Below are 16,460 nucleotides of genomic sequence, written 5' to 3'. Positions count from 1 at the left end.
AGTGCAAGTGTGAGATGGAGATAAAAAGAGAATAAATAAATAAAGCAAAAAAGCAGCCTCCTGTAGAACAATGATGAAAGTATACCATGAATTGTGGGGTAGGATTCATTAAATTCTCCACTTTTTTTTTTTTTTTTTCGGTATGCGGGCCTCTCACTGTTGTGGCCCTCCCGTTGCGGAGCGCAGGCTCAGCATCCGTGGCTCAGGGGCCCAGCCGCTCCGCGGCATGTGGGATCTTCCCGCACCGGGGCACGAACCCGTGTCCCCTGCATCGGCAGGTGGACTCTCAACCACTGCGCCACCAGGGAAGCCCAAATTCTCCACTTTTGATGTCTAAAGATAAAACTGGAAGAGGGGTGGCCCTGCATGCTCTCGCCCAATTGGTGCTTGATCTGCGACAATGGGTGAAGCCAAAAACTGAAGGCACCTAAAACCCTCTCTTCATAGGGATCCTCATGGCATGGGACAGTCCCACAGATCCTGGAGAACAAGTTGGTTCTTGTGGTAGCCAGCCTCCAAGATGGTCCCCAGTGATCCATGCCTCCTGGCATTCATGTCCCTGTGTACTCATCCCCCATACTGAATCAGGGCTGGCCCTTTGTGACCAATAGAATATTAAGGAATTGGACGTGTGTGACTTCTGAGGTTAGATAAGAGGCATTACAGTTCCTGCAATGACCACTTGCTCTAGGGAAAGCCAGCCACCATGCCATGAGGACACTCAGGCAGCCCTATGGAGAGGCCCACTGGCAGAGAAGCCGAGGTCCCCCAACAAGTAGTCAGAAAGAGCTCGCCAGCCATGTGAGTGATCCACTTTGGAAGTGGATTCCCCAGCCCCAGCCAAGCCTTCAGATGATGCAGCCCCAGCGGATATGTGAGTGCAACCACAGGAGAGCTCTCAAGTAAGACTGTCCATGAGATGTCTTTCTCTATTCCCACCCAATGGAAACCAGGAATATAATAAATGATGGTGTCACATCACTACATCTTGAGTTGATTTGTTACTTAGCATTAGATAACTCACACAGCTCTGTTGGTTCAGACCTTGTAAGCCAAGCTGTTTAAATTCTTTGGTCTTGCTCTGCTTATTCCCCTTGAGTTTTTCCTCTGTACGTAGCCACATATTAAGAAAGCTTCTCTTGTCAACTGTGCTTTAGGAAAGCCAAGGGGAAGGGATTGTTCACTCTTATGTCAGAGATTTACAGGAAAGCAGGCCCTTCCTGACATGCCCAGAGGAGGGGTGAGCAAGAGTTGCAAAGAAAAGAAAACTCAGACAGGGACCAGGTGGCTAGATACCCCTTCCCATCAGAAAATTCTCCTCTTAAAAAAAAAAAATAGGGTTTCCCTGGTGGCGCAGTGGTTGAGAGTCCGCCTGCAGATGCAGGGGACACGGGTTCGTGCCCCGGTCTGGGAAGATCCCACATGCCGCGGAGAGGCTGGGTCCGTGAGCCATGGCCGCTGAGCCTGCGCGTCCGGAGCCTGTGCTCCGCAACGGGAGAGGCCACAACAGTGAGAGGCCCGCGTACCTCAAAAAAATTAAAAAAGAGAATTCTCCTCTCAGGGCTAATCTGGGAGACTCTGGGTTTTACTTTATTAAGGCAGGTAGCATTGCCTTTCTGGTAACTCTAGGCTTAAAGTAACCATTTGAAACAGGGCTGGATGAACTAACTCTGGGAAGGGAATGTTTCCAGTGAGAAGAAGCAGAGACCTGAGCCCTGGGGAAAAGCAACATTCAAGGAATTACCTTTGGAAGAGGAGGCAGGGAAGGGAACAGGAGAGGATGAGAGGTAGGATCAGAGCTAGGGCTCCAGAGGGTCTTGGAAGCAAAGGGAAAAGATCTTTAAAAAGGAACATTTCTGTAACAAACAGACAAACAAGAGGAATGGATCTTATATGCTTAAAAAAGAAAGGAAAAAGGCTCGAGATGATGACAGCTCTGCAGTAGTCCGGAAGGAAGGTTAGAGTCTTCAAGGATCCAATAAATGTGATCCTTGCCAGTCACGCTTCTCAGAGTTCCTCCTCTGGGCCCAAATGACCCGGACAGTCACCATGACCCATCATCACACAGGCATCTACTACCTCTCAAGAAGGTGACGTCATTTCCCCATGTCTGTTTCTCGTCTTCAGACAAGGCACAACTCTAGAAATTGCTGAATGCACAGTTTTAGCAGAAAGAAGGGCTCTGTCTTCAGCCCCTATTTTCCCAGTTGCTGTTCTCTTTTGTTTCTGTGCACCCTGTCTCTGTGTGAACACTGAGATCTCATTGAGCATCCCCAAAAGAGGGATTGCACTCAACGTGCTGAACCGTCCCTGGAGGAATACACAATCATCTTCAGTGAGCAGAGGACAATAAGGAGGTGTCCTGTTACATAATTGAGGAGACAATGTCTTTTAGACTCAGTCTGGTTCACTTTTCACACTAAATTAATCTTAATAAGCATCTGCTTTGAGTAAAGGAAGTTTTGTGATAATTCAACCGTGACCTCTGTAAAAGTCCAAGTGATTTCACTTTAGTCTCCCAGCCCCGAGTATCCTATTGAGATGGTCGTCTTTATTTCATGATCATCAGCATGTTAACATGAGCTGATTCATCCCATCAACCTAACTACACAGATCGGACGCAGCCCAGGGCTATGACATCATTAGCTTTGGGATGCGAGCAAGGAGAATGGCAGACGGGGCCAGTCAGCTGGTCCCACAGGTCATTTGATCCAGGCTCCTTGTTTCTAAGAATTAAAAGCAGATTCTCCCTCCAGCTTGTTCTCTGGCTCCAAGATCCAGGTAGAATTGTCCCTACAAGGGCATCACTGGGACATATGTAACAGGGGTCCACTGAGCCTTCATTCTCCCATGGGACCATTTGCGACCAAGCAACTGAACAATCAGCCAGGACTTAGGACCCAGCAGCCCGTGGGTCTCAGTGGCCAGCACGATCTCTGCCAGCCTCTCTTTATCCTCCTCCATCATTTCTGAGCACGCCTTCCTCATGACTGCATCACATACTTTCTCCAAAGCAGGAGCCCCTAACAACCTGGACATTCGTGTCCCTGCCATCTGGCGGCCATTGCTCCCAGCTTCTGCATCGTAATGATCTTTCAGGAAGTTTCTCTTCCCACCATATATAGGCTGGGTGAGAACGTCTGTCAAGGAGCTCTGCCTCCTCTCAGCTTGAAGCGTGATTCTGGGACGAGCAGCGTCAGCATCACCTGGGAATTTGTAACAAATGCACATTCTCAGGGCCCTCCCCAAACCTGCTGAGTCAGAGAGTCTGGGACTGGGGCCCAGCAAGCTGTAAGCCCCCGCAGTGGCTCCATCGTATGCCGTTGCCAGAGGTAGGCACGTGAGCCAAATTACTCTGTTGGCCATAAGTCCATAGTTTACATTTGGGTCCCTCTCCGTGTTGCACATTCTATGGGTTTTGACAAGTGTATAATGACATGTATCTACCATTACAGTATCATATAGAAGAGTTTCTCTGCCCTAAAATCCTCTGTGCTCCACCTATTCATCCCTCCATGTGCTCTGATTTAAGCCACTTGTTTGTGATAATGTTTGTGATGATTTGTTACAGCAGCTACTTTCTCCCTCCCCCGGACTTTGGTCTGGAACAGAGTGAGGTAACTCAGAAGACGGCTGGGGCCAGTTGCCCAACGTTGGCTTGGCCTCACCTTCTGTCGCTCACATGCCCTGCACCCTCACAGGTGCCCTGATTCCTGTCCTTCCAGAGCCTGCCTTGGCCTTTTTGTGGATTCCAAGAGCCATGATGATCGATCATCCTAGAGGTGGCCTTTCTGCTTAAGTGAACCAGAGTTGGTGCTTGTTGCTTATAACCATAGGGCCTTGTCTCCAAAGCACAGAGTTGAACGACAGTAGAAGTAGTGCCCATAGCTTACACTGAATTCAGCGCTTAGAATGTTAAGAAAAATCTATTTCTGTTTCTAGGATAGAGTTTAAAACAACACCTTCACAAAGCTAACAACTTTCCATGGAAGGGAGCAGATCTCTAAATGGTGGTTCAAGTTGCTGAGCAAGTTTCCTGAGACTTCTGGGTCGGGCTGAGAACACACCAAGCACCATCAGAGCTTCATTTACTCACTCCTCATGGCAACCCTCTAGAGTGGACACGATTATGGTTCCCTTTACAGAGAGGAAACGGGTACAGAGAGGTTGGCTGACTTGCCCAAGGTCACACAGCCCTGCTTACTCAAAGAATGCAAAGAGCACCATGCAGTCTAAAGCACTGGTATTGTTTCCCAGCTTTGTCACTCACAGCTGAGTGCCTTTCTGTATCTGCTTCCTTTCCTATTAAGTGGGGGTCACAATACTCACATGACAGGTGGGCGCAGAGATGATGTGCTGGAATGAGAAGAGGGGCCTCCTAACATGAACAAACCAGTGCAGATGAGAAAACCACAGCCAGGACAACTGACATGCCAAATGCCAGCCAGTCAGTGGGTAGCAAGATCAGAAAAGGCATTCTTAGCCGGACCCGGAAGGTTCCGGAAGCTTTCTCAGCAACTTTCACCAGCAGTAAGAAATCTACTCCTTTCCACGGAAAGTTCTTAGCTCCGTGGCGGTATTGTTTTAAACTCTATCCTGGAAACTGAAATCGTTTTTTCTTAACATTTTAAGGAACATTTCACTTTCATTTACTATTTTAAATGATAACTTGGATATGAAGACATGACCGAGTTTGGCCTGCTTTTCAATTGGGATTTGGAGCTGGAACACTTTAGTGTTAGATATACAGACCCAGTCCAACTCTTTCAAGATTTCTGCACACACACAGGCACACACATAGATGCACACACCAGTATCACAAAATGAAGTCAGGGTTGGCGGTAGGAAAATCAGGAAGCCAAGCAAACCAGGCCTCCCCCGTGTGACCTGTCTTGAGGCCTCAGCCCACTACCTACCCAGCCGTTTCAGAGCCCGTGAACACACATGGCTTAGATTTCTCTTCCTTGGCCTGGCATAGAGATTTAAACACAAATATCCTGTGAGAGGAAAGAGTCGGTGCCAACTCCCTGACTCACAGATTTGCTCCCTTTTCTCTGATTTTAGCAAGGACTGCAGGAGTGGAAGAGGTCTACCCCAGGTAGGCACTGAGTTTGGAGGCAGGACACCTGGGTGCTAGCCCATCCTCTGCTACTAACTCACTCTGTGGTTGTGGGTCAACCATCTACTCTCTCTGGGCTAGTTTTGACATTAGGAAAGGGAAAAATGATATCTTGTACCAAGAAGAGATCCCACTTAGAACCCCTAGGTTCACTCAGTTCCATAAAATACTCGCTGAGCAGCTATTATGTGAGGCACAGAAGCCATAAATATGAGAAGACGCATCCTTCTGATGAGAAGACGCTCATCACTGGGGATCAGGGAGGTACCAGGGGATGTCCGATCTTTAGCCTCAGTTCTACCGCTAACCATAATGTGGATAGCCCTGATCTCACAGACTGAAGTATCCGCCCCCCTCCCGCAAATTCATATGTTGAAGTCCTAACACCCAGAACCTCAGAATGTGACTGTATGTGGAGATAGGGTCTTTAAGGAGATAATTAAGGCTAAATGAGGTTCTAAGTGTGAGGCCCTAATCTGATAGAAATCATGTCCTTATAAGAAGAGATAGCAAAGAATTTGCTCTCTCTCTTCAAGCCCTTAGAGGGAAGGCCACATGAGGACACAGTGAGAAGGCAGCCATCTGCAAGCTGGGAAGAGAGGCCTCACCAGAAATCAACCTTAATGGCACTTTGATCTTGGATTTCCAGCTTCCAGAACTTTGAGAAAATATATTTCTGTCCCGTAAGCCACCCAGTCCACAGTATTTTGTTATGGTAGCCAGAGTGGACTAATACACCTCTTCTCAGGCTGCCTCGGTCCTCCAATTAGGTTACTGGATCTTTGCCTTTTTTATCCCCGGGACCCTTTAGGAACCTGATGAAAGCACAAATGCTGGAAAACACCATTTCAGAGGTCTCTCCTGCCCACTAAAGAACATCCACGAGAGGACCCTGAACCCCAGCTGGTCTCTGTAGTTCCTGCCAGTCTCAAGCTTCCCCACCTGGTCTTATGCACTGATATAGGACAGAGAGACTGTCCCTTCTTCACTCTCAAATGTGGACCTCCTTTCAGTGCAATTAGAACAACCGCATGTCTTGAATAAGCAAAGAACACTGGGGTTTCTCCCTTACTGTCCAGACAAACCACTAACCTTCTTTTCATTAGGGAAGAGAACCCACACTGAGTTAGCAACTTTCTTTATGCAAATCCTATACAAAACTTAATTCAAATTTCCTCTGCTTCTGGCTATACACAGTAGCTACACAAAAGTATCCGGAGTAAACTTCTCACTGAGAACAACTATAAAGGCTGAATTTTTTTTAAAGAAAGAGTTGTTTGGGGCTTCCCTGGTGGTGCAGTGGTTGAGAGTCTGCCTGCCGATGCAGGGGACAGGGGTTCGTGCCCCGGTCCGGGAAGATCCCACATGCCGCAGAGCGGCTGGGCCCGTGAGCCATGGCCGCTGAGCCTGTGCGTCCGGAGCCTGTGCTCTGCAACAGGAGAGGCCACAAGAGTGAGAGGCCCACGTACCGCAAAAAAACAAAAAACAAACAAAACAAAAAACACACACACACACAAGAAAGAGTTGTTTGAAGTCATCCAAAAATATCCCAGTCAGGTCAGACTAGAGAGATCAAGACCCCACAAAAACACACTGAAATAAGTGTTACATCCTCTGCTGATTAGCTCTTGGGGTATTTTTCACAATGTGGGTCATAGAGGCCGAATCAAAAGCAGCGATCCAGAACATAAGGCAGCATCTTACTGAGATTAGAAGGATAAAGAAAAATTTAGATACCAGGGGTAACAAGCACCTGGTGGAGGGGACAAGATACCAGAGGATGGAGAGCCATGCAGAAGTGAGTGCTATAATCTGCACTCTATCTCTCTACAAGAAACGTACCAAATCCTAAACTATGCAGTCACAGGGAGAGAGACACAGAGAACCCAACTAGAAAGTATCTGCTAGGAGGCTAAGCACAGAATTTGGCAGTCTCGTGGGCTTGGGGAAACAAAATTTGGAGTTCAGGGTAAATCAAGAGTACGTGTTCCTAATAAACACCTCAGGTTTTCAGTTGAAACCCCAAAGGGCTACACTCTAAGAATACAATAAATGGGACATAGGCCAGACGCGACTGGATGAGGATGACATAGCCATACTTTACCCATCAATAAGAGGAAAATTAAACCTGTTCTGGAAGAATATGATATCATCCAAAAGCTCTACAATTTTTCATACACAATTTCCAGCATGCAATAAAAAATTACCAGGTGGGATAGAAACAGGGTTGAATACCAACAGTAAAGAGAAAAACAGAGTGAAAACAGATTACAGAGGAACCAGATATTGGAGTTCTCAGATATAAACTTTAAAATAAGTATGCCTAATATGCCTAAGAAAATAGAAGAAATGATGGAGAAAATCACCAGAAACTGGCATCTATTAAAAAAGAATCAAAGTCTGCTAGTTTGCCCTACAAATTTTGGACTTGCCAACCTTAACAATCACGTGAGTTAATTCCTTTAAAAAATCCCTCTAATAAATCTGATATCCATAGATATATATCTATAGAGAGAGAATGTATATATATAATGTACATATCTTATTGGTTCTGTTTCTCTGTAGAACCCTGGTGCAGGCAAGATCAATCATTGAAGAGAAAATGGCACAGCACTGTTCCAAGTTTTATTAGAGATATCAACCCACAGATTCAAGAAACTTTACAAATGCCAAGCAGGATAAACACAAAGAAAAGAGATTAAGAGAGCCCGGAAAAAAAGACTGGCTTCAGTTTTTATGGTGATTAGAGGACAGAGCTAGGATTTGGCTTCCCACGCAAGGTTCAGACTTGTGTGGTTCAAATTTCCCACTGGCACAAAGGGAAGATGCACCCAGGCTTTCTGAGCTTGCCCAGATGTGGGACAAAGGGGGCAGAGGGAGAGGTGGGCTTGAAGGCTGTCACTGTCAAACATCAAATGAAAGAGTCAGGCTTTCTGACAGCAAATCATAGTCAAACTACTGAAAACTAACAGCAAAGAGAATAATCTTTAAAAGATACTTTATCTTAAAAGGAGCAATAAGACTGACAATAGACTTCTCAACAGAAATGATGGAAGACAACCAATGGAATGGCATCTTTTGAGCAGCCAAGTAGAATTCCATACCCAGTGAAAATATCATTTTTTAAATGGAGGTAAAGTATAGATATCTTAGACAAATAAAAACGTAGAAAGTTTACTGTCAGAAAAGCAGCACTAAAAGAATATATTAAAGGAAAATAATCTGAAATAGAAGCACAAATAAGGTAGAAAGAAATGAGGAGCAATGGGAATGGTAAATCTATTGGTAAATATAAGTAAATACTGACTACTTAAAACAAAAATAACAATGTATTTGGGGAATTAATATATATGTAGAACTAAATACATGACAGTATAGCACAAAAGGCAGAAAGGATAAATAAGCTGAAAGTATTGTCAGACCCTTGCCTTATGGAGGAAATACAAAAGTATTATCTAGGAAATGGTAACATCCAAAAGTAGATGCAATAGGTCAAGGGTGTGTGTTTTATTCTCTAGGGTAACCAGTACAGGAATAATAACAGAGTGTATAACTAACAAGTTAGCAGAGCAAACAGAATAAATTAAAAAATTTTTATATTAATGCAAAAATTGTCAGATATCTAAAAAAGCACAACTCAATTGTATTGTGACTATAAGAAAAAGGTACCTTAAATATAAGGAGTCTGAAAAGTTAAAATTAGAAGGATAGGAAAAGCTGATTATGTTAACAGTATAATTATTGCTATTGACCATAGTAACATATAGACATAGAGATAGCTACATGTCTTTAACAACATATAGTTAAAAAGACAATATATTCTTTAAGGCAAGATTTATTACTAGAGATATTTCATAATATTAAAGAGCCAATTTAGCAAAACAATATAAAAATTTTATAGCTGTACACAGCTGATAACATAGCCTCAAGATAATAAAACATAAACTGAAAAAAAAAGAAATAATCAAATCCATACCCATAGTGGAAAATATAACATACCTCTTTCAGTTACTGAAAGAAAAAACAGGCAAACATTCAGTAGATATAAAAGACCTGAACAACATAATTAATGAACTTGAGCCAACAAAAATATATAGAGCATTGTAGCCAACAACTTCCGGGTACATACTCTTTTTTTTTTTTTTTTTTTTTCGGTACGCGGGCCTCTCACCTCTGCGGCCTCTCCCGTTGCGGAGCACAGGCTCCGGACGCGCAGGCCCAGCGGCCATGGCCCACGGGCCCAGCTGCTCCGCGGCATGTGGGATCCTCCCAGACCGGGGCAGGAACCCGTTTTCCCCTGCATCGTCAGGCGGACTCTCAACCACTGCGCCACCAGGGAAGCCCAAGGAAGCCCACCGGGTACATATTCTTTTCAAGAGCACAAGGAATGATTCCAGAAATAAACCATGTGTTGTGCAGTAAAGCAGGTCTCAACAAATTTCAAAGGACTATCATTGTACAGATATATTCTTTGACCATGATGAAATAAGCTAGAAATCAATAACAACATAATTAAGAAATCAGCTAAATGTTTAGAAATTAAGATATAGCTTTCTAAAACTATGCTTGGTTACTAATCATTGCTTCTTGGAGATCATTTGGGGCCTCCTTTGGTTCCCTCTTGTGATACCAGAACTGTTAATAGATAAACTGAGACATATTAAACATTTTAAGAGGTTATTTGAGCAAAAATCGATTTGAATCAGGTAGCACCAAAACAGGAGTGTTTAGGAGTGCTCCTGGTATCAGGTGTTATGTTTAAGTCTTTAATCCACTTCGAGTTAATTTTTGTGAGATGTGTAAGATAGGACCTAATTTAAAAAAAAAAAAAAAAAAAGATATAGCTTTCTAAATAATTCATGGGACAAAAAAAGGAAATTTAAAAATATTTTTAGCCGAATGATAATTTAGAAATGACATATTAAAAACTTGTAGGATGCAGTGAACTGCAATGAACACAGAGTTTATAGGAAAATATAAACTTAAATATAAATATTAAAAAGAAAAAAAAATCACTTATGTAAACCAGGAGTTAGCAAACTACAGTCCATCAGCCAAATCTAACCCACCATCTGGTTTTATAAATAAAGTTTTATTGGCACAGAGCCACTGCAATTTGTTACTATATTAATCATGGCTGCTTTTTACTATAACGCAAGAATTGAATAATTGTAACAGAGATTGTAGAGCCTGTAAAGCCTAAAAGATTTACTATCTGGTAAATATTTCATTGACCTCTGATCTAAGTTTTCAGTCTCAAAACCTGGAAAAGGAACAGCAAACTAAACCCAAAGAAAGTAAAAGAAAACAATAAAGATAGGAGTAGAAACCAGTGAAATAAAAAATAAACTTGCAGAAGAAATCAACAAAGTCCAAAGGCAATTTTTTTAAGATTAATAATTCTGATAGGGACTTTCCTGGTGGCACAGTGGTTAAGAATCCGCCTGCCAATGCAGGGGACATGAGTTCGATCCCTGGTCCGGAAAGATCGCACATGCCGTGGAGCAACTAAGCCCGTGCACCACAACTACTGAGCCTGCGCTCTACAGCCCGCGAACCACAACTACTGAAGCCCGTGTACCTAGAGCCTGTGCTCCGCAACAAGAGAAGCCACCGCAATGAGAAGCCCGCGCACCGCAACGAAGAGTAGCCCCTGTTCGATGCCATTAGAGAAAGTCTGCGGGCAGCAGCAAAGACCCAACACGGCCAAAAATAAATTAATTAATTTAAAAAATAATAATAATAATACTGATAAACTTCTGACAGGATTGTTGTGGAAACTGACAAGTTCTAAAACTCATATGGAACTGCCATCAACCGATAACAGTGAAGATAATCTTGAAAAGTAAGTACAAAATTGGGTGATTTACACTACCAGGTAGCAAGTCTTTTTGTTACTGTAACTAAAACATTTTGGTAATTATGTGACAATAAAGAAATAAACAGAACAGAGTCCAGAAATCGACCCACATATATCGGGGCCAATATAATGCTGCTGGCAAAAATAAAAAAGTCTTTCAATAATGGTACTGATGAACTGAAAAGCCATAGGAAAATAAAATGAACTTTGACCCCTACCTCACATCATACGCAAAATTTCATTCCAGATGGATCATAGACCAAAACAGGAAAACCAAAACAATAAAGCTTTTAGAACATAGAAAGAAAAGGATTTTTATGAACTTGGGATAGGTAGTAATTTATCAATAGTACACAGAAAACACTAACCATACAGGAAGAGATTGATAAATTAAACTTCATCAAAAACTTCTGTTAATCAAAAGACACCATTATAAGAGTACAAGGCTAACCACAGAGTGGGAAAACATATTTTTTACATATACCCACAAAATATTCATCTTCAAAATATATAAAGAACTCTTATAAATCATTTAGGAAAATATAGCTCCATTTCTTTTAAATTGGAATTGAATAGGCATTTAAGAAGTCATCCAAATGGCCAGTATATAAATGCTGCAGAGGGTGAGGAGAAAAAGGAACACTCCTTCGCTGTTGGTGGGAATGTAAATTGGTACAACCACTATGGAGAACAGTATGGAGCTTCCTTTAAAAACTACAAACAGAGCTACCATACGACCCAGCAATCCCACTCCTGGGCATATATATGGAGAAAACCATAATTTGAAAAGATATATGCACCCCAGTGTTCACTGCAGCACTATTTACAATAGCCAGGACAGGGAAGCAACCTGAATGTCCACTTACAACCTATGTGTCCTTAGACTATTTAGCCTCTCTGCACCTCAGTTTCCTCATCTGTAAAATAGGGATCATGCTAGTACCTAAGTCTAAGGTTGTTTTGAGGACTCGTAAGTTGATTCATGCAAATTTTTTACAGTAGTGCCAAATATGTAGTAAAATCTCACTAATTGTTTCTTTTTTTTTTTTGGTTGGTGTTATTATCTTTGCATTCATCCTGGAGGGCCACAAAAGTTGGGGTAAAAAGCAAAGACCTTACACCCTCAGGCATTCATCCCAGAAAAATGAAAACTTGTGTTCACACCAACATCTGTACACAAACGTTCATTGCAGCTTTATTCACAATAGACAGGAACTGGAAACTCAAACGTCCTTCAGCAGGTGAATGGTTCCATACCATGGAACACCACTCAGCAGGGAGGCGGAATGAACCATAAGTCCATGAAACAACTTGGGTGGGTCTCAAGGGAGTGATGCTGGGTGAAAAAAGTCAACCCTAAAATCATGTAAATGTATGCTTCCATTTATAAAACATTCTTGAAATCACAAAATGATAGACCTGGAGAACAGATTTAGTGGTTGCAGGGTTAGGGATTCAGGGTTAGGGAAGAGAAGTAGGTATGGTTATACATGGGCACCACGAAGGGTCCTTGTGGTGATGGGGTTGTTCTGTGTCTTGACTGTAGTGGTAAATGCATGGACCTACAAATACGCTAAAATTGCACAGAACTAAATATATATGTGTGTGTATATAGACACACACATATAAGGACATGTAAAACTGAGGCAATCTAAGTTTGGTGGATTCCATCAATATCAATATCTTGATTGATATCATAGGATAGCTTTGCAAGACGTTTTCACTAGGGAAGACCGCACAGAGGTTGCACTAGCTCTCTCAGTATGATTTCTTACAACTGAATGTGAATCTACGGTGATCTTTGATGTCAATCAGCCATGGTTTGATGTCCTGACTCCATCACTGACCAGCTGGTGACTTTGGGCCGGTAAACTCCCTAAATCCTCAGTTTCCCCATCCACTAAATGGAGACAGTCATAGTTCCTACTCCCCAAGGTTATGGTAAGGATGGAGTCACTGAGCATAGTGTCAACAAATGCCACTTTAAGGAAAATTACCATTGTTACAAATAAGAAGAGGGACATTAAGGAGGTGAAGTGATTTGCCCCAGGTTGCCCTGAAATGAGCCAAGATTCCAATCCCTGAGGCTGGGTTCTACTTGCTCAGAGGGGAGAGAGGATCAAAAGTGGGAAATCTGGGGGTGGATACACTGATTTTCTCCCCCTGACATTGTGTATGAGTATGTTGGGGGAAGGGAGAATTAGGAACCGGGAAGAGGAGCATTAGGAGACAAAGGAAGACGGGGTCAGAGAGCAGACACCAAAAAAATGCTAAGAAAATCAAAGGGCCGAGGGGAAACAATAGTTTAGGGGGCTATTGTGCTCTTGCCCAGATCCTCTGGCTAGGTCTGAATAGAGTCCCCAGCCATGTCCTCCTCTCCCACCAGGGTGCATGCAGAGGTCAGCTGGGTTCAAGGATGTGACAGCTGCTCTGGACAGCGAAATGCACTGCACAAATGTTTGTTGTTGTTGATGATGATGATGATGATAATGACAATGATGATTTTCGTAACTGTTGGTTGAAAGGACCCTTGGCATCATTTCACATTTTTTACTGCCCTCGCTGGCCCAAATCCGGGCAACTGTTCGTCAGTCTCCATGTGCCTGATGCCAAGGCTCAAAGTCAGAGCCAGAAGTGGCATCATCACCAGGGAGTTTGTTAGAAAAGCCCCACCCCAGACCACCGGAATCAGACTGCATTTTAACAACATCCTCATTTGATGTGCTTGAGCAGCATGGCTCTAGTCCAGCCTACTGGTTTATTGCCAAGGAAACAAAGGTGTAGAGAGGGTGAGGGACTGCTCTGAATCCCAAAGCATGTTTGCACCAGAGCCAGAGTCAGCGCCAGAACCCGGGCTCCGGGGCTCCCAGACAGCTGCCTTTAGCCGGAAGCCGCTGGTTAAGATGGTTAGAGGAGGGCTTCCTTGGTGGCGCAGTGGTTGGGAACCCGCCTGCCAGTGCATGGGACAAGGGTTCGAGCCCTGGTCAGGGAAGATCCCACATGCCACGGAGCAACTAAGCCTGTGCGCCACAGCTGCTGAGCCTGTGCTCTACAGTCTGTGAGCCACGGCTGCTGGGCCCGCGTGCCACAGCCACTGAGGCCCCCACACCTAGAGCCAATGCTCCACAACGGGAGAGGCCACTGCAGTGAGAAGCCCATGCACCGCAGCAAAGAGTAGCCCCCGCTTGCCACAACTAGAGAAGGCCCGCGCACAGCAACGAAGACCCAATGCAACCCAAAGTGAATAATACATAAATTAATTAATTAAAAAAAGAAAAGATGGTTAGAGGAGGAATGGGGCTGAGCTTCCTAAGTGAGGAAAGTTCTCTGTCTTCTCTCTTGAAAGCTGTCCTGGTAGGAAAACAATGCCCCTCAGTGAGCTCACTCAGCTTGTGCTTTGGGTACAGGTAACAAATTCCACCAGTTTGCAAACATATAAAATCCTCCTCTTCCAGGGAAGGTTGTGCAGAAACATCACAGGAGCTGGATTGTTTTCGAGGTAGACCACTTCCTCTCTTTGTACCTTGGTTTCCTCATCTGGAAAAGGTGCTCTTCCCTGACAACCATGATTAAGCACCTGAACGCATCAGGCCTGGTGCCGGGCCCTCGGTAAAGATGCACGCGTGCTTACAGCCTGGTGGTCACAAACACAGGAAGGTCATTTGGTATCTGCTAAGGATACAAAGAAAAGCGGGAGGCAGCAGGGAGACTGCACGCAGAAAAAATGCAGAGAATCACAAGCCACCACTGTTGGAAACATTTATTTGACCCCACTTGCCAAAGCCAACCTTGGCATCTTCCCTTCCCATAATGCTCATTTGGGTGAAACCAAACTGTCTCCTCCATGAACCGTATCAGTTGAAGAATGGTAGCACTGAAAGAAGCATCATGTTAGAAATCTCCTGGTCCATCTTCATTTCCCAGAAGGGGAAACTGAGACCCAGCGAGGGGCAGAGGCATCCCCGGGGACACCGAGCATTAGTGGCAGCACCAGAACTCTCCGCCCCTTTTCTGGAACACTTTCTATCTCACATCCTGCCCCCCACTTCCATGATAAAGTCACAATTCAATCAATATTGACAAGCGTCCTCCCTCTATCGGCGGTAGGAGGGTTGTTGACACTTGGTTACAGTTAGTTCCTGCCCTGAGTAAACTCATTGCTTAGCAGTTGGTTAATCCTGGCTACTTAGAAGTCGTAACACTGGAAGGATGGGACGCGTCCCCCAGAGTGCGGGGGGCGGGACTGGCGTGGGCGGGACCATTCTGGGGTTGGGGGGAACCTTGGGAAGAGCCTGCAACTCACAAGCTGTGAGGAGGGCTTTCCAACAAGAGTGTTGGAGACCTGGGTAAGTAATTTTTGGCTCCACCACGATAAAAGCAAGCTGCAAAGGCAAAACTAATAAATGTTTAATTAAAGGTCTACAGGAGGTAGCACCGTGTCAACATCATTAAGTTGCTAAATTAACTATTCCTAAAAAGTTTCATTACATGTGAAAACGATATAGATTTTCTCACTTTGCAAGAACTTCCCAGTTCGCCCAGTCAATCCTAAGAAATTGCAGCCATTATAAATTAGGGCCTTGTAACCAAGTAAAGCAAAATTAAAATCATGAAAAAATCCTTTCAACAATTTTATCATAAAGTTCTATGTAATGTGTGGGATGTTGCTCTTTTTAAGAGTTCGCTATGATGAGAGCTGGGACCTCCAAAACAGAGGTACCTAAGGGCCTGCAAGTTACCATAACTTGGTATGCTAACTAGCTCAGGGCTGGTGGTTGACTAGCCTGCCAGAAATCCTTGGGCAAGTCACTTACCAACTCTGAGCTTCGGTTTTTCCCCTTCTGAAATATCCAGGGGAGTCAGGAACCCCAACTGCGGGAGCTTGCTGTGAGAATCCATGCCAGGCAGTAGCGGGGAGTGGATACCACCTGGGTAGTACTTCCCTCACTTGTCTGCGAGGCAAAATTTAATGGGCGCCAAGAAAACTGGGTATCCAAGATAACATTCTAATGCAATATATTTTTTTAAAGCAAAATTAATGCACACACCAAAAAAGGCAGATGAGCAAAATACCAAATATGAAAATACGATCTGTCGGGGACTCAGGCCAGCCAGTCTGGCAGCACCACTTCTAGTTCTGCAGACTGGTGGCGCAGTTCCTTCGTGCCTCGTTTCCTTTATCTGTAGAACGGAGCTAACCATCCTCCCAACTCGAGGAGTTTGGGGGAGGAGGAAATGGGTTAATAAACGCTAAAGGATTTAAAAGAGTGCCTGGCAAGTAGGCGCTTTAAGTCTTTACTATTACGGTGCAAAGAAAGCACTGCACTCAGTGGGAATTTCACACGCTGTAAGAGAAACCGAAGGTCACACCGTCACCAAAATTTGGTTCTGGCCAGGTCTGGGTAGAGGCGAGTCCTGGCTGCGGTTGGACCGGCTGGCGCTGCAGCTCCCGCGCCCGGGAGGCGCTTGGGGACGGCGAAC

This window comes from Neophocaena asiaeorientalis, unplaced genomic scaffold, assembly GCF_003031525.2.
Source record: "Neophocaena asiaeorientalis asiaeorientalis breed wild unplaced genomic scaffold, Neophocaena_asiaeorientalis_V1.1 scaffold218, whole genome shotgun sequence".
Classification (NCBI taxonomy): domain Eukaryota; kingdom Metazoa; phylum Chordata; class Mammalia; order Artiodactyla; family Phocoenidae; genus Neophocaena; species Neophocaena asiaeorientalis.
The sequence above is the reverse complement of the archived record's forward strand: the minus strand, read 5'-3'. Positions refer to the sequence as shown.